At 33.3% G+C, this 23,519-nt stretch overlaps 1 long non-coding RNA gene across 1 annotated transcript in view; it reads right to left on the bottom strand.

Moving 5' to 3' along the window:
* The window catches only part of LOC105505822, a 40,597-nt gene that overhangs the window by 3,534 nt on the left and 13,544 nt on the right, over window positions 1–23,519 (bottom strand). The window contains exons 3-4 of the long non-coding RNA XR_001000810.1: window positions 16,679–16,763; window positions 3,028–3,126 (exon numbers count right to left, since the gene is read on the bottom strand). This is a non-coding gene — a long non-coding RNA (uncharacterized LOC105505822). The remainder of the gene's footprint in view (window positions 1–3,027; window positions 3,127–16,678; window positions 16,764–23,519) is intronic.

Genomic DNA, 23,519 nt, shown 5'->3' with positions numbered 1-23,519 from the left:
GTGTTGGCATGGAGGGTGGGGTGGCCTAAGATAGGTTTATTGAGAGCATGTGATTAGAATAAGTCCGAAGGAGGTAAAGGAAATTTCCCTTGAATTTCTAACTGAAAACTGCTCCATACAGAGAAGAGTCAGGAAAATGCCTAGGATGTTCAAGAGACAGAAATTACTTTTGCTGAAACAGTACCAAGAATCCAGGTGCATTCTTATTTTGTTTTCCCTTCCTAAGGAGTCACTGTATTTTTATTTTTTCAGAATGGCTTTACTGATTACCCATGAATTATTTTCACTGTTATGAAGACGAGAATCCAAATACTGTCTTTTGACACCACAGATCTGTTTTCCAACAGAGACATCCCTTCCTTCCATCTGAAATAACCATGGAGAAAATAGAGTTGAGATGTAATAGAGCTTAAAATCAACTTTATTACATTGAATTTCTCCAGAATTGAGAAGACATCTCACTTTTCCTATAGCCTTCAGGTAAACACTTACAAAGAGGTATTTTAATAACCACTTAGGCACACAAGGACAGCTCTTCAGGTGGTCTCAGAGAGGATAAAAAATTGCATATGTCATCTGCCAGAACAGATACTAAATTACCTTGGCCTACAGAAACTTTCTATTTGCCTCGAAGGTATTTATTTTCCCACTTGAGGTGTTGGGAAAACAATAGCCTAAACTTCCTATGACAGAAAATACATCAGTGAAAACTCAGTATCTCTTTAATCTTTTATTACATACTCTGTTACTGGTGGCCTAAACTTTTTGTGACAGAACATACATCAGTGAACACTCAGCATCACTTTAATCTTTTATTGTGTTGTCTGTTACTGTATCTCTGTGATTACTGTTAGCATATCATGATCATTTGTTCATTTTTCTTTGTACACATGTTTTTTACATTTCACACAGTATATTCAATAAAAATAATACGTAGATCACATAGGTTTAAACTGAATGCTTTCTGAAGCATGTGTAGTCTGTACATTGAATTCTACCTTTATAAATGCCTTATTTTTGGAAACATTTCAATATAATCAACCTATCAATATTTGTTAATATACTAGAAATTATTTGATTAACTGTATTATTTCACAACCATATCTCCCTTTGACTGTTTGTGTTTTTGCCTTAGAAAATTTGTTGTAATTTATGCTAAAATAGGAAAAAGTGAGCACAACAGTATAAGCATTATCCAACTCCTTTTGAAATTTAATTCTTATGTATAATTTTATGTAAATTTTATTTTACATAAAAATGTTATCTCCTGTAGTGACTTCTTGAATTAAGAGTAAATACAAAAGATTTAATATGCCTCTAAGATTTATATACATTTTTACTGAATTGTGAATGCATTGAGCAATATTTACCATATCAATGTTAGAAATAACATTATGTTGAGGAATTGATATTCATACATAAAAAGAAAAATGAGAATATGTATAAATATGGTGTGTATACATGTTTGCATGTGTCTAGATTTGACCAAATATATTGTGAAATTAAAAGTTATGAATACATTTGAGAAACAATCTGATAAAGAGAAAAAATACAGTGATAAGCCCCTGAACAATTTCAAATATTATGTTGAAATTTTCCTTTTCAGTGGATATAAAAGAGGCATTAAACAAAATGTCTACTCCTAAATTGTGTCAAATGAACCAAAGCTCACTTTGGGAGGAAAGGCAAGTATGGCCAACATCTTATTTAGTATTCAAACTGTGTATTAAACTGTGGTTTATGGACTTGTTTCATACGATAACTTGTTTTTTTTTCTTGAAACAAAGTCTCATTCTGTCTCCCAAGATGGAGTGCAGTGGCGTGACCTTGGCTGACTGTAATGTCTGCCTCCCAGGTTCAAGCAATTCTCCTACCTCAGTCTCCTGAGTAGCTGGGACTACAGGTGCCCACCACCACGCCTGGCTAATTTTTGTATTTTCAGTAGAGACAGGGTTTCACCATGTTGGCCAGGCTGGTCTCAAACTCCTGACCTCAAATGATCCACCCACCTTGGCCTCCCAAAGTACTGGGATTAGAGGCATGAGCCATGGTGGCCAGCCTCATATGTGACTTCTAATTAATTAATATGAACAAAATTTCTGTCTACAATTATTACATAAACATATAATTTATAAATGGAAAGACCTATAAGGGTGTAGCTATTTAAATGGTTTTTAAATAGGTTTTTTTTATTTGTCAATTTATGTTATAAAATCTAGGAATTGACAAATTGTATAATTTAGCCCTACAAATCCTGTTTGACTTCCGTCTTCAGCAAAAGTATGTGACTGTCTTCCTTCAGGGCCCATGTTAATAATAATTGAGGAGTGTTTTGTGCAGATCTGATTCGAGCACCATGTATAGGTTCATTTCTTCTATAACACTTGAATTCAAATTTGAGAATCTTCAGAATTAATCAGGTAATATTTATAGAAATATCACTCTAAAACCTCATACAGACATTTATTATATAAAATATATTTTTTTCTAAAAAGAATAAACAAACTGAATTATGACCAATAATCCTGGTGAGTTGCTTTAAGTTGAATATGAACTGAATAAACACATAAAAGTAATTTTTCATATTTTAGCTTCATTGAATTAATGATATTTCTTATTTGTTCTTGGAAAAATATATGTGTTTATAAAATTTACAAAATTAAAAAATCCATCAATATTTGTTAATATATAGAAGATTATTTTATTAAATGAAAATATTATTTCATGAATACATCTAACATTGAATAGATATGTGTTTTTAATTTGGGACATATATAGTCATGTGTGGCAACATAGGAAAAAGTAGAACATGTATAATTTATACCTCCTTTCACCTTTGTGTTTTGTCATCTCAATTTCTAACTTCCATAATAAGTCAATAAATATCTGCAGTTGTCATATCAATTAGAATTACTTTCAGTTGAATGAACCAGTAATTTGGCTACATCAGGATATTTTTTCTGTTCCGTACATAGTATTGAAGAATATTGAGAGGAAGTATGGCAATTCTATTATGTCCTCAGTTACCTTAACTGTTCTTAACCTTCCATTCCACCTTCCTTAGCATGTAGCACTCATTTTCATTCTTGCAAAATGGCTTTTACATCTTTAGGCATCATACCTGTGCTCCATTTGGAAGATGAAGCAAAGGAGAAAGGCAATAGGCAGAAGATACAAATGCATGTAATAGTTCTGCCAACTCTAACAAGCTAGAAGTGAGAGACAAAGCAAATTTTATTATATGAAAAACATATACAAATACATATTTTAAAGTTTTCTCTCTCTATATAGGAAGATATTCTTTATACTATATATACCTTCTAGTTTCCTTTCGTGGTTAGAAACTGGAGATTAAATGTGGGTGATTAACAGCTGTTTAAGAGGAAGTGATAGTTTTTGCCAATAAGAGGATTACTGTAAAAATGTATTTTCCTCTTGGCTGGAGCCTTTTAGATTTACAATATTTTCAGATACTTTGTGGCATTCAAGTATATTCAAGTGCACTTTTTAATTTTAGTACTTGCTGTTTTTAGAGAAGTTTTAGATTCACAGCAAAAATAAGAGAGAGGCACAGAGATTTCTTATGTCTTCTCTGTTGTTACACATGTATACCCTCCCCCATTATCAACATTCTGCACCAGAGTGGTACACATGTTGTAACTGATAAACCTACATTGACATATGATAATCACCCAAAGTTCATCGTTTGCATTAGGGTTCACTTTAGGTATTGTACAGTCTATGCAAGTGCACTTTGAAGAAAGCATGGGCTTGCTTACAGGATTCTATTGACATAATGAAGGGATTCCACTTGTGTAAATACAGCAGAGGGATATTACATTAGTCTCATTAACCCATTGAACCTCTTGGTGTTTCAACCCAACTGCAACAAGGCTTTTATGGAGTAGGGTAGACCAGAATGTTTGAGTGAAAATTAATTGGCAACACCAAAACATGCCAAGAGATTCTAAGTACATAAAACTAAATGTCTTTTGAAATGATTGTACATATGTCTAACTTTGTTTTGTTTACATGCAACGGCAAACCTGTGAAGATATTTAACTTTTAATTTTATTGTTAATTTTTAGGAACACATAGTAGTTATAAATATTTATAAGGTACATATGATATTTTGATACAAACCTATAAAGTATAATGATCAAATCTGGGTATTTGGAAGATTCCTTTTCTCAAACGTTGATCATTTATTTATGATGGGACATTTGAAATCTTTTCTAGCTATTTGAAACATAAATACATTACTGTTAACTATATTTCCCTAATTGTGCTACCAAACACTAGATCCCTATCCTTCTATAAAACTTATTTAAATTCAATAGCTTATTGAAAATTCCAGAAAAGTATCTGCTTTGTAGTAAACAGTTGATAAAACGTAGTTCACTTATGAAACAAATAAATCATTTTCTTTAAAGAACAGAATTCATTTATATACAGATTGTTTCTTTACAGTGTGGGTAGAAGCTGCCATTTTATAATTCACTGGTTTTCAAATTTTGGGAGCTCAAAACCCTTTCAAAATAATAATTTTATGCAGACCTCCAATGTAGCAAATGTTCAAAAACTGCTTTAATTAAAACAGAATTCTCCAGAGTTCTGCTCACTCTGCCTCCCAAGCCATCCCTTGAGACTTCTGAGGCAACTCTAAATTGCTGTAGAATTCTTAAAAGTGTATTGAATCTAGTAAAACAGGCCATGCAGGTAGTTATACTTCTAGCTTAATATAATCTTTTCAATTCGGAATAAACTCATTTATCTATATTGTTGATTGTCAAATGATAATGAGTTATGAACAATAGTTACTTTTTGTTCATTTTAAAAAGTAATTTTATTAAATTTGCTCATTGTAATATGTTAAAACTTAAGAAAATTTTAACCTTGTGAGAAATAAGTTATTGAATGAGGCTACTGGTTTGAACCCCTCTGTCTTCTAATTTATTACACTGTGCCACTCCGTACATTCTTTCTTTTGTGGAGTTACCTCTGTTTTCCTCATATACTAATCTGGGAATCAAAATGTCTTTATTAAATTATTTTAATTTGGATTTTTGTCCAACATTTAAAATCTAGATTCAGTGATAGAAACACATAACTTTGGATAATTTGGAATTTATGTCTGTGGCAATTTCAGCTATCAGAGTGCCAAAACAGCAGTAGTGACTTCATTTGATCCTCTGGTATGACCTTAGTTCTTATACACTGTCCAACTTTGGCTTAATATTCCTCCGATTCTATAGGATCCCATTCTATTTTTTCCCATTCTATAGGTTGTCTGTTGACTCTGTTGATAGTTTCTTTTGTTGTGCAGAAGCTCTTTAGTTTAATTAGGTCATATCTGTCAACTTTGTTTTTGTTGCAATTGCTTTGGGTGTCTTTGTCATTAAATCTTTATTAGGTCCTATGTCCAGGATTATAGTTCTTAGGTTATTTTTCAGGGTTTTTACACTTAATCTTAGCCAAAAGGCCAAGAAGCAATCTCCAAGGTTTTTGTAGTTTTGGGTTTTACATTAGTCTTTAATCCATCTTGAGTTGATTTTTTTTAATATGGTATAAGGAGGGGGTCCAGTTGCAATGTTCTGCATGTGGCTAGTTGGTTATCCCAGCACCATTTTTAAATAGAGAATCCTTTCCTCTTTGCTTGTTTTTCTTGACTTCATTGAATATTAGATGATTGTAGGTGTACAGAATTATTTTTGGGCTCTCTATTCTGTTCCAGTGGTCTATGTGTCTTTTTTTTTTTGTACCACTTCTATGCTGTTTTGGTTACTGCAACATTGTAACATAGTCTGAAGTTAGGTAATGTGATGCCTCCAGCTTTGTTGGTTTTGCTTAGATTTCTCTTGGCTATTTATGCTCTTTTATGGTTCCATATGAAGTTTAAAATAGTTTTTTTCTAATTCTGTGAAGAATGTCATTGGTAGTTTGATAAGAGTAGCACTGAATTTGTACATTGCTTTGGGCAGTATGGCCATTTTAACAATATTGATTCTTCCTGTTATTGAGCATGAAATGGTTTACCATTTCTTTGTGTCATCTCTGATTTCTTTGAATAGTGTTTCATAATTCTGAATGTAGAGGACTTTCACCTCATTGGGTTAGTTGTATTCCTAGGTATTTTATTCTTATTATGGCTATTGTGAATGGCATTGCATTCTTGATTTGGCCGTTGGCTTGTAGGTTGTTGGTGTATAAAGGTGTTACTAATTTTTGTGCATTGATTTTGTGTCCTGAAGCTTTGCTGAAGTTGTTTATCTGCTTAAGGAACTTTTGGGCAGAGACTGTGGCTTTTTCTAGGTATAGAATCATATTGTCTGTAAACAGGGATACTTTGACTTCCTCTCTTCCTATTTGGATGCCTTTCATTCTTTCCCTGCCAGATAGATCTATCAAGAACTTCCAGTACTATGATGAATAGGAATGGTGAGAGGTCATTCTTGTCTTGATCTGGTTTTTAAAGAGAATGCTTCTTGCTTTTGCCTATTCGGTATGATGGTTATGGGCTTGTCATAGATGGTTCTCATTGTTTTGAAATATGTTTCTTCCATGCCTATTTTGTTGTGGGTTTTTAATATGAAGGGATGTCGAATTTTATCAAAAGCCTTTTCTTCATCTATTGAAATAATTATATGGCTCTTGTTTTTAGTTCTCTTTATGTGATGAATCACATTTATTGATTTGTATATGTTGAATCAACTTTGCATCCCAGGGATAAAGCATACTTGATCATAAGGGATTGTATTTTTGATGTGCCGGTAGATTCAGCTTGCTAGTATTCTGTTGAGGATTTTGCATCTATGTTCATCAAGGATTTGGTCTGACATTTTCTTTTTCTGCCATGGCTTTCCCAGATTTTGGTATCAGTATGATGTTGATCTCATAGAATGAGGTAGGGAGGAATTCATATTCTTTCATTTTTTTTGGGATAGTTTCAGAATGGTGCCAGCTCTTCTTTATACATCTGGTAGAATTCGGCTATCTGATCCTGGGTTTTTCTGGTTGGTAGGCTTATTATTACTGATTCAATTTTAGGACTCATTTTTAATTTGTTCAGGAATTTAATTTATTCCTGTTTAATCTTGGTGGTTGCATGTTTCCAGAAATTTATCCATTTCTTCTTGGTTTTCTAACTTGTATGCAATGAAGTGTTCCTAGTAATCTCTGAGGACTTTTTGTATTTCTGTGTGGTCAGTATTAGTATCCCCTTTGTCATTTCTGATTGTGTTTATTTGAATCTTCTCTCTCTTTTTTCTTTATTAGCCTATCTAGTTGTCTATTTATCTTATTGATTCTTTCAAAGAAACAGCTCCTGGATTTGTTAATCTTTTGTGTGTTTTTTCACATCTCAGTTTCCTCCAATTCAGCTCTGATTTTGTTTTTGTTTTCTTTGTCTTCTCCTGGCTTTGGGATTGATTTGCTCTTGTATCTCCAGTTCCTCTTAGTATGATGTTAGATTGCTGATTTGAGATCTTACTTTTCAATGTGAGTGTTTAGCACTATAAATTTTCCTCTCAACACTGTTTTTGCTGTGTCCCAGAGATTCTAGTATGTTGTATCTTTGTTCTCATTAATTTCAATACATTTCTTGATTTCGGCCTTAATTTTATTGCTTACCCAAAGGTCATTCAGGAGTGGGTTAGTTAATTTCTATGTAATGGTATGGTTTTGTGTGGTTTTCTTAGTATTGATTAGTAGTTTTATTATGCTGTGCTCTGAGAGTGTATTTGGTAAACAAAACTCTTAGAGTTATTTTGCTTTTGCTGAGGATAGTTTTATGTATGATTATGTGATCAATTTTAGAGTATGTGTCATGTGCACATGAGAAGAATGTATATTTTGTTGTTTTGGGGTGGAGAGTTGTGTAGATGTCTACTAGGTCCATATGGTCAGATGTCAAGTTCGGATTCTGAATGTCTTTGTTTAGTTTTCTGCCTCAGTGGTCTAATACTGTCAGTGAGGTGTTGAAGTTTCCTATTATTGTGTGGAAGTCTAAGCCTCTTCATAGGTCTCTAAGAGCTTGTTTTAGGAATTGAATGATCTTATGTTGTGTGTGTATATATATATATATATTCTGGTTTGTTGTCTTGTTGAATCGAACTCTACCATTTTGTAATGCTCAACTTTTTTTTTTTAATCTTTGTTCATTTAAAGTTTGTTGTGTCTGAAATTAGAATAGTAACCACTGTTTTTTTATATTTTCCATTTGGTTGGTAGATCTTTCTCCATTCCTATACTTTGAGTCTATGGGTATCATTGCATGTGAGATAGGTCTCCTGAAGACAACGTGCCATCAGGTCTTGCTTCTTTATCCAGTCTGCCACTGTCTGCCTTTTAATTGGGGCATTAATTTTGTTTAGAGTCAAGGCTAATGTTGATATGTGCAGATTTGATCCTGGCATTATATTATCAGCTGGTTATTTTGCAGACATGTTTGTTTGATTGTTTTATAGTATGAATGATCTATGTACTTAAGTTTGTTTTTGTAGTGGTTGGTTATAGTCTATACATATTTAGCACTTCTTTCAGTGCCTCTCTTATGACAGGTCTGGTAGTAACAAATTCCTCTAACATTTTCTTGTCTAAAATAATATTATTTCTCCTTTGCTTATGAAACTTAGTTTAGTTGTATATGAAATTCTTGCTTGGAGATTCTTTTCTTTAAGAATGCTGAATATAGGCCTTCAATCTCTTCTGGCTTGTCGGGTTTCTGCTGAAACATTTCTTACATGCCATTTCTCTCTAGCTGTCTGTAACATTTCTTCTTTCACTTCAACCTTGGAGAATCTGATGAGTATATATCTTGGGGATGGTCTTCTTGTGTAGTATCTCATAGGGGTTCTCTGCTATTCCTGAATTTGAATGTTGGCCTCTCCAGTGAGGTTAGGGAAATTTTCATGAGCCATAACCTAAAATGTGTTTTCCAAATTTCTTTCTTTCTCTCCCTCTCTTTCAGGGATGCCAATGAGTTGGAGACATGGTCTCTGTACATAATTCCATGTTTCTTGGAGATTTTGTTCTATTCTTTCTTAAAAATTTTTTGCCTCACTGAGTTAGTTTAGATACCCAGTCTTCAAATTCTGATATTCCTTCCTCAACTTGGTCTGTTTTGCTGTTAATATTTGTGATTGCATTATGAAATTTGTGTAGTGTGTTTTTCAGCTCTATCAGATCAGGGGTTTTTTTGTTTTTTTTGTTTTTTTTATAATGGTCATTTTGTTTACCAGTTCCCACATTGTTTTGTTGTAAACCTTAATTTCCTTAAATTGGGTTTCAATTTACTCTTGAATCTAGATGATCTTCATTCCTATCCATATTCTGAATTCGATTTCTGTCATTTTTAGCTACTTCACTCTGGTTAAGAACTCCTGCTGGTGAAGTAGTGTGGTCATTTGGAGGTAAGAAGAAACTCTGGCTTTTTGAGTTACCAGAGTTCTTGTGCTGGTTCTTTCTCATCTGTATAGCTTGGTGCTCCCTTAACTGTGGTGTAATTTGAGTACCGTCAGTTGACTTCTTTTCTATATGTTTCCAGAGGACCAAGGCTTTGTGCAAGTCTTTATCTGTAGCTGAATTCTCGTCCATGGTTTCACAAGAGAGTATGTTAGCATTTTTGGTATTGAAATTTGGACTTTGATCCAACAGATCGCGTGTAAGCAAAGGATGTGTAGATAGACTTTTGCTTAGACACATGACTCCTCTGTATTTCCTCATGATTGCAGCCATGCTACTGCTCAATGCTCTGAAAGTGTATGCTCCTCTCCCATTTAAGTGCTGGCTGCAGTTCTCAACTTGGCACTCCTGGGCTTTACACTGCAGCACTGGGGCAAACTGAGGCTTTATGTTCCCTTTCCAGCTAGGAGGCAGCAGGAGAAGGAACCATGGCAGTGCCTGAGGCAGAGGACCTTTTACTTGTCTCTTGGGGCTCCACCCCAGAGAGAGATGCAAAGTGGCTTTCCATTAGTGTGATTGGCCTGTGGTGGGGCAGCTGTGTTCTGGACCAAAACCAGGGCACCTTACCTGATGATGAGCAGCAGCAGTAGCAGACAGACTTTCAGTTGCCTCTGGGATCTCCACCTCAGAAAATCACAGAGCCACTGCTACTGGAAATGGTCAGCAAGAGTCTGGGGCTGGTGCACTGTTGGCTCAGCTGTTGGCCCCACTTGATGAAAAGCTTGTGGTTGAGGGCTCACAGTTAGGAGAGAGTGGGCAACTTTCCAGATGGTGACTGTGTTGTGTTGGAAATGAGTAAAGTCCACAGGCTCTTTGTTTCTTCTCCAGTCTTGGGGCAGCAGGGACGGAACTGCTGCAGGGACAGAGAACCTTTTCTTGCTTCTGGAAGTCACTCTCAGGGAAACACAGAGCCACTGGCAGTGGAAATGCTTGGCTGTGGGTAGGAGACAGCTGTTCTGTGTTCCCAAGCTGGGGGCCCTGACTGGTGAAGAGAGAGGGGTGGGGGCTCACAGGGAAGAGAGACTGAACTCCTTTCTGTATAGTAGCTGTGGTGTCCTGGTGATCTAGTGCAGTGATCAGGCCCTTTGTTCCTTTCCAGTTGTGAGGGCAGTAAACTCATTACCACTGTAGTTGCAATGGGAGAGGGGCTGTAGGCTGTTTCTAGGATTCCCTCCTCAGAAAAATGCAGAGATGTCACTGATTGAAGTGTCTCGATGGGGAAAATGTGGTTGTACTGGGGGTCAAGGTGGAGAAACACTGCCCAGTGAAGAGTAGTGGAGGTAAGGACCTGTGTGGAAAACAGTCTGACCACTTTCCCTTAAGGCTACTGCACTATGTCCAGGATCTTCATCAGTTGCCAATCACTGTGCTCCCTCCCATATCTGAGGGCAACAGGAGGAAGGGCTACAAAGCAACAAAAATGTTGGCCTCCCTACTTCCTTTGGGAGCTCCATCCTAGGGAAATGCAGGGCTGCTGCTGGCCCGAGAGCCAAGGCAGGGGGTGACTGGAGTCCTGGGTCTGGAGGCCGTTCCTAGAGTGGAGTAGCGGGGGTGTGGGCCCACATGGCAAACAGCTACACTGTGCTGGGGGTCTGGATTAGTCCCTGATCACTGCACACCCTCTTATCCTGATGGCAACAGTAGTGGGAGCTGTGGAGCAGCAAAAATGGCCACCTGTCTCTCCTTCTGGGAGCCTCATCCCAGGGAAGTGCAGAGCTGCTATTGGCCTGAGAATTTAGGTAGGTGGTAGCAGTTCACTTTTTACAAATAATGAACTGGCATTGAGACATCAATATCACTAAAAGTCCATCGTTTACGTTAGAGTCACTCTTGGTGTTGCATGTTTTATGGCTTTTGAGAAATGTATAAGAATATGTATCTACTATTGTAACACCGTACAGAATACCCTCACTGCCCTAAAAATGATCTGTTCCCCACCTATTTATTCTTCCCTCCTCCCTTACCCCCTGTTAACCACTGATCTTTTTACTGTTCCCATAGTTATGCCTTTTCCAGAATGCCAGAGTTGGAATCATACAGTGATTCTATACTCTTCAGATTTGCTTTGTTCATTTAGTAACACGCATTTAAGGATTTCCCATATCTTTTCTTGGCATGAGAGCTCATTTTTCTTTGCAGTGAATAATAATTAATTCATTGTATGGATGTACCATTGTTTACTCATTCAGTAACCTATTGAAAGACTTCTTGGTTGCTTCTAGGTTTTGGCAATCTTGAATAAAACTGTGAACATCAATGTGCAGGTATTTGTGTGGACATACATTTTTAGCAGATTTGGGTAGATACCAATAAGATCAAGATAAGATTGCTGAGTCATATGGCAAGAGTATGTTTGGTTTTGTACGAAACTGAAAATATCTTCCAAATTAGCTGTTCTGTTTTGCATTCTCGGCAGTAATGAATGAGAGATGCTGATGCAGCATTTGGTATTATTAGTGCTTTGGATTTTAGTCATTCTACTCTTGTCATCTATATTTAATTATGTTGCTTTTCAGATGTCTTGCTGTTATTTGTCTTGATATGTTCATTTGTGCTTCATAAAGGTGTGTCCACAGATAATATCTAATCATAAAATAGGTGATATTTTATGAACACATCAAATACGACAGTGATCTGCCCAAAGAATTTTATAGTGATTTATTTTCTTTGGGTATTCTGAATCTCCTTATTGCTCCTTCCCCTGAACAGAGCAATAATTGTGCTTTTCCTCACATTGTGTTCAATTAAATTATCTTCTTTATTGAAAATATACTCCCATTCCTTCTTTGGGTAATTAGATTTTATCTTTTTCTAAACACTTTAACAATTTCCTTCTTAGCATATATATTCTCCTTATTGCAGCAGACACTGTTTGTCACTTTCCTGTCATTCTCATTTCTTCACCAGTGGATTCCTGATTTTTCTTAGATGTAAAAGTGGTCCCAGAGTAAGAATTTATGTAATTGCAACAATCTGTTTCCATTTTTCCCTCTGACAGGCATAGTAGAACTTGGGCTACTCCGTTCTACTCAACTAGACACAAAAGATGTCATCTGTGATGTCATGGAACAATGTTTAGTTTCTTGACAATAATAGAGAGAAATGAAAGGAAATCTCCTTGGCTTTCTTCTTCCCTTCTTAATAAATGTGGGAAGACATAATCACTGCAGTTATGGCAGCTATCCTATGATTATAAAGGAAGAAGTACCATGATGAAAATGCAGATGGAAAAATGAAAAGAGCCAAGGATTGGATCTGTGTGATAATTTTCACTCATAAAACCACCTACAGTACCACCTCCCTTTTAATAAGACACTCAGCTGATATTTCCTTACTTGAGCCAAATGTATCCTGATACCCTCCTAGAAACAGATTTAGTGTCGATGACCATGCCCACATCTTTGAAACATTATCAATAGTATTTATATCAGAAAAAGGTGTCAGCTATTTGTATTTCAACCCGATTTAGGCCTAAAGATCTCAGGTGCAGGGTATTAGGTAATTAGATATTTTGTCTGTTCTTAACATTCATATTTGAAATATAAGAAATTTAAGGCAATATTTTAATTGCTTATATGTGTCTTCACCATATTTCATGACACTTTGGAAGGAAAATCAATAAATGCCTTGTATTACATATGCCATCTGTCAATATGTAGAAAATATGACCACTGACCTTTATAACAGTTCTGGGTAAAATTTTTAGTATCATTTTTTTTTTCCTTTTTCTTTGCCTTACAATTTTTTTTTCTTTTGAGATTGGAGTGGAGCTAAATGGGCTGCACAACCCCTTCTTGACGACAAGCAATTTTCTTCCCACTCTACCAAATAACTCTCACACTAAACTTACATTTTACATAATAACGTTTTCCTGTATTTTGTGTTTCTTTGTTTTTTATTTGTTTTTTGGAGATTTGAGAGCATTAACTAACAGTTAAGCCACTCTTTTGATTAAAATTCTCATTTTCTTCCATTAGTACTTGAAATAAAATCCAAAGTTATCACTGGAAATGCTGTTAACGCTCTTTCTAGCTGTATCTTTATAAATCTCCCCGCCAACAGTGACACAGTTGCTAAAGTTTGCCAACATTTTTCCAAACACAGGCCCTAGTTACAACCATGACAGTGTGGATCTTTAAAATTTCACCTTTATGGATCATCATGTTTGGCAAACAATTACTTTGAAACATAATTTGAAATAAATAGGTAGATAAATAAATACATAATTATCTGTAATTATGATAAATAAAAAATGTTTTTAAGACTCATTTTCCTTCCTTCATTCCCTTCCAATAACTTGAGCTTTAGTCCACTCAACAAGTGGGTTTACCTTTTCTCTTCTCTTTCTACTGCCCCTTCTCTAACTTCCTTTGAATTTCTTCTTATTCTGCTGAGAAATTAACTTAGGACATGAGTATCTTCTTCTATCCACAGAGTTGACATGAAAGCTTCTATTCCCCAAAAAGCCTATTTGGTTATTTTTCTAAACAAATGCAAACTTTCTTGAAAGCCTATTGGTTAACATAATATTTTAATGCCACACCAAATCAGGTAACCAGTGTCTTTACTTCATTTAAACAGAGACAAAAGCAATTTTTGCCATTCATCCCATTGAGTTATTATTGAATTGTTTTTGTGACATTTAAAAAATTAAAAGTCTACATATTTTATACTCTTGCATCAAATATTATATTTTTCATATTCTTAATAAATTACCTGTAACACTGATTGTGCTTTTTCTGAAAAAATCTCTTCATTCTTCTTTCATGACCATTAAATTAACAAATAAAATTTGTTTACTAGATTCCATTTTTCAGGAAGTTTGTAAGTATCATTGAGCATAGTCGATTTTAAGAAATATGACAAATACAGAAGCAATATTGTAACAACGTAGAGTCACCCTTTAGTTTTAGAAAAAAGTAGAGTGAACTTTTTTTATATTCACATATTTCCTTGTTTCCATAAATCTATTATAGATATGGACACACATACAATCTCATCAGATATGCATTTAAGATAATTCTACATACTTTTAAATATTATGGTCTAAATATTTAAGCTATTTTGGATACTTAACTGAAATAACTGATTAATTTTATTGAACTGATCTACACGGCTAATTAAAATAATTAATTTCCCAGTATTGGAATTAGACCAATATATATGCAAACATTATTTCTGCAGAATACTAATGTGATTGTGGAAAAGCTATTTGTTTCTTAGAGCTACAAGTTTCTCATTTTTAAACAAAGAAAATGTCTAAATTTAGGGAAGTCAGAGAGATGAAATTAGATAAGCAATATATTATATACACTATATATCATATATGTAATTGTGATGATATATATTATATAATTAGTACAATGTAGTTGTCATTTTCAGCAGTTCTTCACGTTGCCTATTACAAAATACCCAATTTATATTCCTGACTGAATTTTATTTAATCATTTTAATGTATTTTATTAGACTATTTTCATATTTTAGGCTACTTGCTTTTTTCTGATTCCAAATGATAAGTACTTTAGAAACTACTTCTATTAATACATAGTTGTAATATTAAAATCGATTTATAAATGAACAGAGATTAGGACAGAAACTTTCTTCTTGTTCTCTAATATTAGCCCTGCTTATATTGAGGCACTTTTACATAATGGCTCCCCTTTCTAAGACAGAAAATAGCTTTAGAATGCATGTACTTTAAACTCCTGACTTCGTGATCCACTCGCCTCGGCCTCCCAAAGTGCTGGGATTACAGGCGTGAGCCACCGCGCCGGCCCAAGACCAGCCTGGCCAAGATGGTGAAACCCCGTCTCTACTAAAAATACAAAAATTAGCCGGGCGTGGTGGCAAGCGCCTGCAATTCCAGCTACTCAGAAGGCTGAGGCTGAGAACTGCTTGAACCGGGAGGCAGAGGTTGCAGCGAGTCGGGAGACGGTGAGACTCCGTTTCAAAAATAAAAATTAAAATAAAAAAGAAGAAGAATGCATGTACTTTAGAAAGCATTTATTGGAGCCACTTAAAACTTTTTGTGAATACAAGATGCATATTATACATTTAAAAAATTGTGTCATAAAGACGTATGCTCCCTCTGGATCACTGTTTATCAACAGAGCACGGTAGATCTGTTTTCCTGCCTTCTCCCTCTCCAGTCTGCACAGAAGGTTTGGAAATATGCAGCAGCTTTCATGAAAGTCTCAGCGATTGAGGTTGGCACATGCACTTAATTTTGAGCACGGCAGAACTGGTAAACGTTCTGAAGTGTTCATGATGTTCTACACAAAGGGAGTTATCCTTTTAAAAATACCAAAAACAACCTTGTTTTAAATACTGGAAGACAAATTCATGATATCTACATGGTACTAATATTTATGAATTTGGAGTGCTAAATGCTACCACATGCCTTAAAAACAATAGTATCAGCATCCTCTACTTTTAGTTAAAAGAAAATTTATCTAACAGGTATATTTCATTTGTTTTCTTAGATTTTCTTGTTATGTCATATTGTCTTATGTAACCATATGTAAGTCACAAGACATGATAAATTGATCTAACCCTTTCCAAAAATTCTTTTTACCTCTTTCTAATTTTCACATGGTTTGGCTTTAGCCAGAAATTTCAAAACAAAATGACAAACAGAAAATTTTATACTGATTATTCTCATTTGTCACTTCTGGTAATACTTGTAAAAATTAGAAGTTCTTTATGATAATTTCTGACACTTTTATAAGATTTTACATGTGTTATGATTTTATTATTTAAGACTTTATCTTAAGGTCTTTTAAAATTGTTAGCTATAATCTGATTTTTTTTCATAGTTTTAACTAATTTTTATAATAATTAGAATACTTTCAGTGTTATATTCCTCAGTTTTGTAAAAATTCAAATAATACATATGACTACATAGATATTATTTTTCAGGTTTTTTAAAGGGAATTATGCTTCTCTTAAAAATTTATCTGGGAATACAAACCCATTTCTTTAAATTATGGCAAACTATCATGATATACATATATTATATATATATATAAAGTATGTTTTATCATTTTTATACATCTTAAATTTCAATTAAATTGTAGCTGACAGATTCTTTAATTATCTAATCCTCCAATAAGATAAATTATTGCTGTTCTTATAGGTCTTTTCCCTCTTTTGTTTAGTTAAGCTGCCTTGGTGATCTCTGGTAACTTGTTGGTCTATGTCCTCAGATCTGTATTACTTTCTTTCTCAAACTATTTCGAATTTGTTCTCTAATTCCATCTGGTCAATTTAATCAAGTTGAACATTTACCATCTGCGTATGCTCTGTTTAATAAAACTGAAGGAAGACAAAGACCCTCATTAGACATCCCAAACCTCTGACTTCAACCACCCCTGTACTAGACATGTCAAACTCCATATTCTAGAAACATTCACTGGCCTCAAGTTTACTTTCATTTTCAAGGTAGTCATCTTTCTCCATAAACATAAATTCTTCATCTTTGTATTTCTTCTTTTTAATATCTAAATTTGGATGACTGCATTTCCAGCTCTTGTGCTATATTACCTAATTCTCTGAACCTCTGGTCAAATGAGCAAAACTACTTACCTGATGTGATTTAGGAGGATATTAAATAAAGCAATTTAAATGAAATCCATAGCACTGTGCCTGGTAAACAAAGTGTGATCCACAAATGTTAGCAATTCTTATTGTTTAATTATTATAATTACCAAACTTTCTCGAAATGATTTTTCTGTTTTATCAATGACCACTAGTGGTATTGGAAAATCATTTTTATCAAAATATTATTGATACATGAGTAGTTTTTTTTTTAGGAAATATATTCTAATCCCTTAAAACTAAGGTCTAAATAAAATATTTATTACATGTTAAAAATCAAAATCATAGAAGTCAAGATTTGGAAAAGATTTAAGATTTTATTCATTTTAAGGTCATCATTTAATTGTGAAGCCAGAAAATATATGACTTGCCCAAGGGACTCTCATCAATACTTTCTCAGAAGTAATTAATCTTAGGGGAAATCGATTTTGGTACTTGTTAAAAATCTGTTTTCTTATTTTCAAATTGTAATTATTAATCATGAGATTATCAGAAACAAGACTATCAGTCTTTTATTGTTATCAGTTATCATTTTTAATATTGTCTTAGTATTATATTTTAAACTGTAACTTCAGTTCTGGATTCACCATCATTGATTTATTAATTTTATTTATATATAGAAGAGTATCTAATGTATACAATCACTATGCTAAGTATTTTACAAATAATATGTAATGTAAGCCTCATGTAACTATGGTGCTTCTATTATTCTCATTATATATAGAAAGATTTGACAGAGTAAATTGTTTCTTTCAGACAAACATTGGTCCTAACATCTTGTATGCTGAGTTTATTCCTATCTTACAGTTTCCTAGTCAGAGTGTGTTTATCGGGTTGATCAGACCCTCTCCTTCTAAGAGTAATCTGGTGCAGTGCGATCAAATGATGTACATGAGTTGAAAGCTAGTTTCCTAACTTTTATCTTTAGGTTTTCCAAAATGGTTATCTAAATGTATATATACAAGGTATTTGTAAAGTAATTCTTTTCAAAGTTCCACATCTGTTTTATTTCCAGGTGACATCCTTGAAGGAAACCTCATATATGTCTAATAATTGTAAAAATACATTCAAGAATTCATGAGTCATGATACATTAAACAGGGATTTCTTGATTAGTCAGGTTTATTAACATTATGCGTGTATTATAGTATCTGCAAACATAATCCTTTCAGTCTCCTGCTAAACTTTTAAGTATTTAAAACTGCCTAATAGCATAGCAGAGTTGAGGTATTAATAGCATATGTTTCTAATTCAGACTTTTGGTTCTCTTTCTTAAATTTTTTGTCTCCCTTTCTATTGATTTTCTTTACTAGAAAGTGTGTGCTCAGGTTTTAAAATAGGCAAGAGATTAAGTTGGCTCATTCACTGATTCCCATTTTATTGCAGGATATATGAAACAGGTATCTTCTTTTATATACATCCCATATTATAGCTCTGTGCAATACCTAAGTTTTAGATATGCATTTCAAAAAGAGAATTATAAGCTTTCTTAAGAGTAATGTTACCTATCTGATGCTTTCATTGAAAACAAAGTTTAAATTTCATCTCATTGGCAAGGTCAACTCTAAAGCTTACTACACAAATTTGGAATTTAGAGTAGTTATATTCAGAGGCTTTTATTTTGTGATTCAGTTTATGCTTATCTCTTTTTATCTTACTGATATTATAGAAGTAATAGGAGTAGTTAAAATGGTGTATTCAGTAAACGTTTTGGAAACAGATATCATGAAAAGCATTGTTCCTATCTGGGTACATGAATCATATTAGAATTAGTGCAGAACTAAGATATTTAGAAAAGATTGTAAGCAGTCACAAGTCTTTTCTTCCTAGGAATACTTGTCATTTTCTTTATTGAATTTAGATCATTTAAACCTCTTTTGTATCCTCAGATCTATGATAAGTTCTAAAAATCTGATTTCCAGCTTATTCAGCTTGTTCTAATTTTAGGATAGACCTGTAAGAATATAATGACCAGTTTAACCATAGTGATATATTCATTTCCAAATAATTCTTTATAATATAAATATTTCTAAATTTTGCAATATAAATATAAATAACATTTTCTGTTCCTATTTAGAGGGAGGGCCATATACATATTTGTAGTTTAATGTAAGGGTCATAGTGGATATTCCTCATGCAGTAGAAATATAGTTGATAAGAGGGAATCTATCCTATTTAGAAGAAAAAAATAGCTTTCATAAGAAGTAATGAGCAAGCTGAAAGATAATGAGGAGACTGAGAGTTCCTCCCTGGGGCTGGGGCTGGTGAAGAGGGCCTTCCATGGTATGGACATATCACAGTGTGCTCATCTATTTACTAATTAATGGACATTTGAGTTATTTCTAGTTTTGTGTAAAAACAAATAAGGCTATTATGAACATTCATGTACAAGTCATTGTAGAAACATAAATTTCATTTCTCTTAAATCCATAGCAGTATATCATGTCAGTATAGTCCATGTATGTTTAAGTTTTTAGGAAACTGCCAACCTGTGGTCCAAAGTGGTTATGTCATTTTACATTCCCACCATTAGTGTATGAGAATTCCTGTTCTTCCACATGCTTGCCAAAATTTGGTATGGTCAGTCTTTTTGCTTTTAGCCATTCTAATATGTATGCAGTAACAATGAGTTGTGTTTTTAACTTGTATTTTATGAATGACTAATCATACTGAGCATCTTTTCATGTGCATATTTCACATGCTTGTTGGCGATATCATTCTTGATGAATTATCGGTTCTAATCACCTCTCGTTTTGTAAATTGGATTGCTGGTTTCTAAGTTATGGGCCTTGAAAGTTATTTTATATTTTGGATTCAAGTATTTTATCATGTATATGATTTGTAAATGTTTATTTCATACAGTACATATTTTGCATTTGGTCTTAGCAATATATGTCAAAGACTAGAAGTTTTCATTTTGATGAAAGAAGTGTATCATTTTTTTCTTTGATAGATTTTGGCTTTGGTGTTATATCTAAGAAATTGTTTCATTTGAAGTAATGAAGGTTTTATCTTATGTTTTCTTCTAGGAGTTTTATGGTTTTATGTTTCACATTTGTGCCTATGATCAATGTTGGGTTAATATTCCAATATGGTATGAAGTATAAAAAAATTCTTAAAAAACGAAAATGGAAAACAACATATGTATATACAATTGTTCCAACGTAATTTATGAAAACACTATACTTTCTCCCCTGAATTGCTTTTGCCCTTTTGTCAAAAATCTATTATTTATGTAGGTCAACTCTAGTTTCTAATCTAAAGTCTATTTTGTTCCAAGGACCTATTTTTATGCCAAAACTTGAAATCAAGTATTGTTAGTTCTTCAACTACAATCATTTTCAAGATTGTTTTGAATGTTGTTTTGAATATTTCTGGGTCCTTGGCATTTCCATATGAATTTTATGGTCATCTTACAAGTTTCTGAAAACATGCTAGGTGGGATTTTGACAGAAATTGTATCCATCTGTAGATAAATTTGAGGAGTATTGCCATTTTAACAGTATTAATTCTCTGATTAATGTTCATTGGATGCTTTTCATTTAGATGGAGCTCCTTTAATTTCTCTCAGCAAAGTACAGGTCTTTCACATGTTTCAGATTTATCCTTAAGTATTTCATATATTGATCCTGTGGTAAACATTTTCATCCCAATTTTTAATTGCTCATTGCTAGTGTTCAAAATGCAATTGATTTTGTCCTTTGCTCTTTTATTCTGCAACCTTGCTGAACTCATTTATTAGTTCTGGGGTAGCTCTTTTTATGGATTTCATTAGAGTTTCTTTATGAATGATCACGTCATCTGTACATAATGACAGTTTTACTTCCTTGCTTTTCATTTTAGATGTCTTTTATTTCTCATGTTTTAGTTTGTTGATATGGCGAATTACACTGACTGCATTTCAAATGTTTAACCAAACTTGCATTTCTAAGATAAGCTGCATTTAGTACAAGAATTATTAATATAGATAGACAGATCGATTGCACAGATAGATTCAATTTTTATTTAAAACAAATTTCATCTAGATTTATGAGGAATACTTGTTTTTTTTGTTTGTTTGTTTGTTTTTTTGCAGTGTCTTTGTCTTGCATTGATAGTGCAGTAATGCTAACCTAACAGGATAGGTTACAAACTATTCACTCTCTTTTTGTTTTTGTTTTGTTTTCTGATTAATTTGTGTAGAATTGGTATTGTTTCTTCCTTAAATATTTGGCTGATTCTAGCTGTAAAGCCATCAGAACTGGGAAAATTCCTTGGGGTAACTGTCTTAACTAGTAACTCAATTTTCTTAATATCCTATATTTTTCCTGATGCTTATATCTTTTGTTCTCCTTTTTTTTTTTTCTGATGTATCTGGATAGAGGTTTATCAATTTTATTGATCTTCTCAAGGAACCAGCTCTTGGCTTCATTGATTTTTCTATTGTTTTCCAGTTGACTGATTTCCACTCTAATTCTTTTTTTTCTTCTTCTTCTCCTTACATTGAATTTTGTTTTTCTTTCTTTCTTTAAGCTTTTCTATTTTTCTGGTGGTTGCTGAGGTGAAGACTTTAACAAGACACTTCTGCTTTTCTAAGGTAGAAATTCACCACTATAAGTTAATTACTCCCTAATGTCCTTAATGCTTCTGCAGTATCCTACATATTTTGAAGTGTTTTCACTTTCAAATATTCCAGTTAAAACTGCTTAACTTATATTTATATTTTCCCTTTTTATTTCTTCTTTGGATAATGGGTTATTTAGAAGTGCATTATTTGGATGCTAGATATTTTGTGATTTGATAGATTGTTATTGATGCCATTATTAGTAGAAAAGATATTTTTAAATTGATTGATATTTGTTTTATGGCTCAGATTAATTCTATGTCCAAAAGTACTCCACATATACCTAAATAGTATGGGTTTTCTATTTTTGTTGGATGTAGGCTTCTATAGATATTACTGCAGTCCAGTTGGTCAGTGTATTCTTACTGATCTTTGTATACATGTTCTATCAATTACTGTGAGTTCCTTTGAAATCTCAAACTGCCATTATGGCATTATCTATATCTCTTGCAGTTTTATTAGTGGTTGCTTCATTTATTTTAGATGTGCAAATGTAATTGTTTACATATAAGCATAATTGTAACGATATGTTGCTGTTATGATAAATTAACCCTTTTATCATTTTGATAATATTGGAGTTTTTTGTTTTAAAATTTGCTTTGCATTATTGTAATGTACTCATATCAGCTTTTTATATTTAGCTTGATATATTTCTCATTTATTCACTTTTAACCGATTTGTTTCTTTATTCAAAGTACATTTCTTTGAGATAGCATATAGTCGGATCTTTTCAAAATCTCTGTCTTTTAATTTGAGTGTCTAAACTATTTACATTTTATGTGGTAATTGCTATAACAAAGTTTAGCTCTATTATATTCCTGTTTGCTTTTTTATATAGCCTATTTGTCTCTTTTTCCTGTCTTTCTTTTTTATTTTAGAGTAGTTACATCATTTTATGATTTCATTTTCTCTTACATTGCTTATTATGTATAATGCTTTGACTTATGATTTCAGTGGTTGCATTAGGTTTCATACTGTACATCTTTAATGTAATAATTGTATTCCTTATCTTTTACTTAGACTTTCTTTTTATGGTAAATAAGAATAAAGCTTCACAGAAAAGTTAAGCAAAACATATGAAGTTCTTACACACCTCCTTCCCCTACACACACGCAGGCTCCACCATTGATGTTCCCCTCTATAATAGTACATTTGTTGCAATCAATGGGCAAACATTAACCCATCATTATCAACCAAAGTCCATAGTTCCTACAGGGTTGACTCTTTATTCTTGCTGCTGTACATTTTGTGGGTTTGGGCAAATGTATAACGACTATTCATATATGTATTATATGTCTATAATGACTATTCATATATATATTATGTGTCTACTATGATGGTATCACATGGAAGCATTTCTTCGTCCTAAAAATTCCCTGTGCTTCACCTAGTCATCAGCCTCTCCCCCATTACCCCAGCAATCACTAATCATTTTCTTTTTTTCATCATTTTGACTTCTCTAGGATGTCATATACTTGGAATCATATAGTATATATTTTATTTTAGATTGGCTTATTTCACCTAGTAGTATGCATTTAAGTTTTCTCCATATGTTTTCATTGCTTGGTAGCTCAGTTCTTTTTAGTAGTGAATAATATTCAATTGTCAGAATGTACCACAGTTTACTTATCAATTCAAAAAGTAAAGGGCATCATGATTTTGTCAATTATGAAGAAAACTGTTGTAAACATCCATGTGCATTTTTGTGTGTGTGGACATAAATTTTCAATGAACTTAAGTAAATGGCAAAAAGATTAATTTGTGGGTCATATAGTTAGAGAGTGTTTGGTTTTGTAAGAAACTGCTAAAATGTTTTCCAAAGTGGCAGTGCCATTTTTCATTTTTACCAAAATCTTATT

The sequence above is a fragment of the Colobus angolensis genome, unplaced genomic scaffold, assembly GCF_000951035.1.
Source record: "Colobus angolensis palliatus isolate OR3802 unplaced genomic scaffold, Cang.pa_1.0 Scaffold13, whole genome shotgun sequence".
NCBI lineage: Eukaryota > Metazoa > Chordata > Mammalia > Primates > Cercopithecidae > Colobus > Colobus angolensis.
The sequence above is the reverse complement of the archived record's forward strand: the minus strand, read 5'-3'. Positions and strand labels throughout refer to the sequence as shown.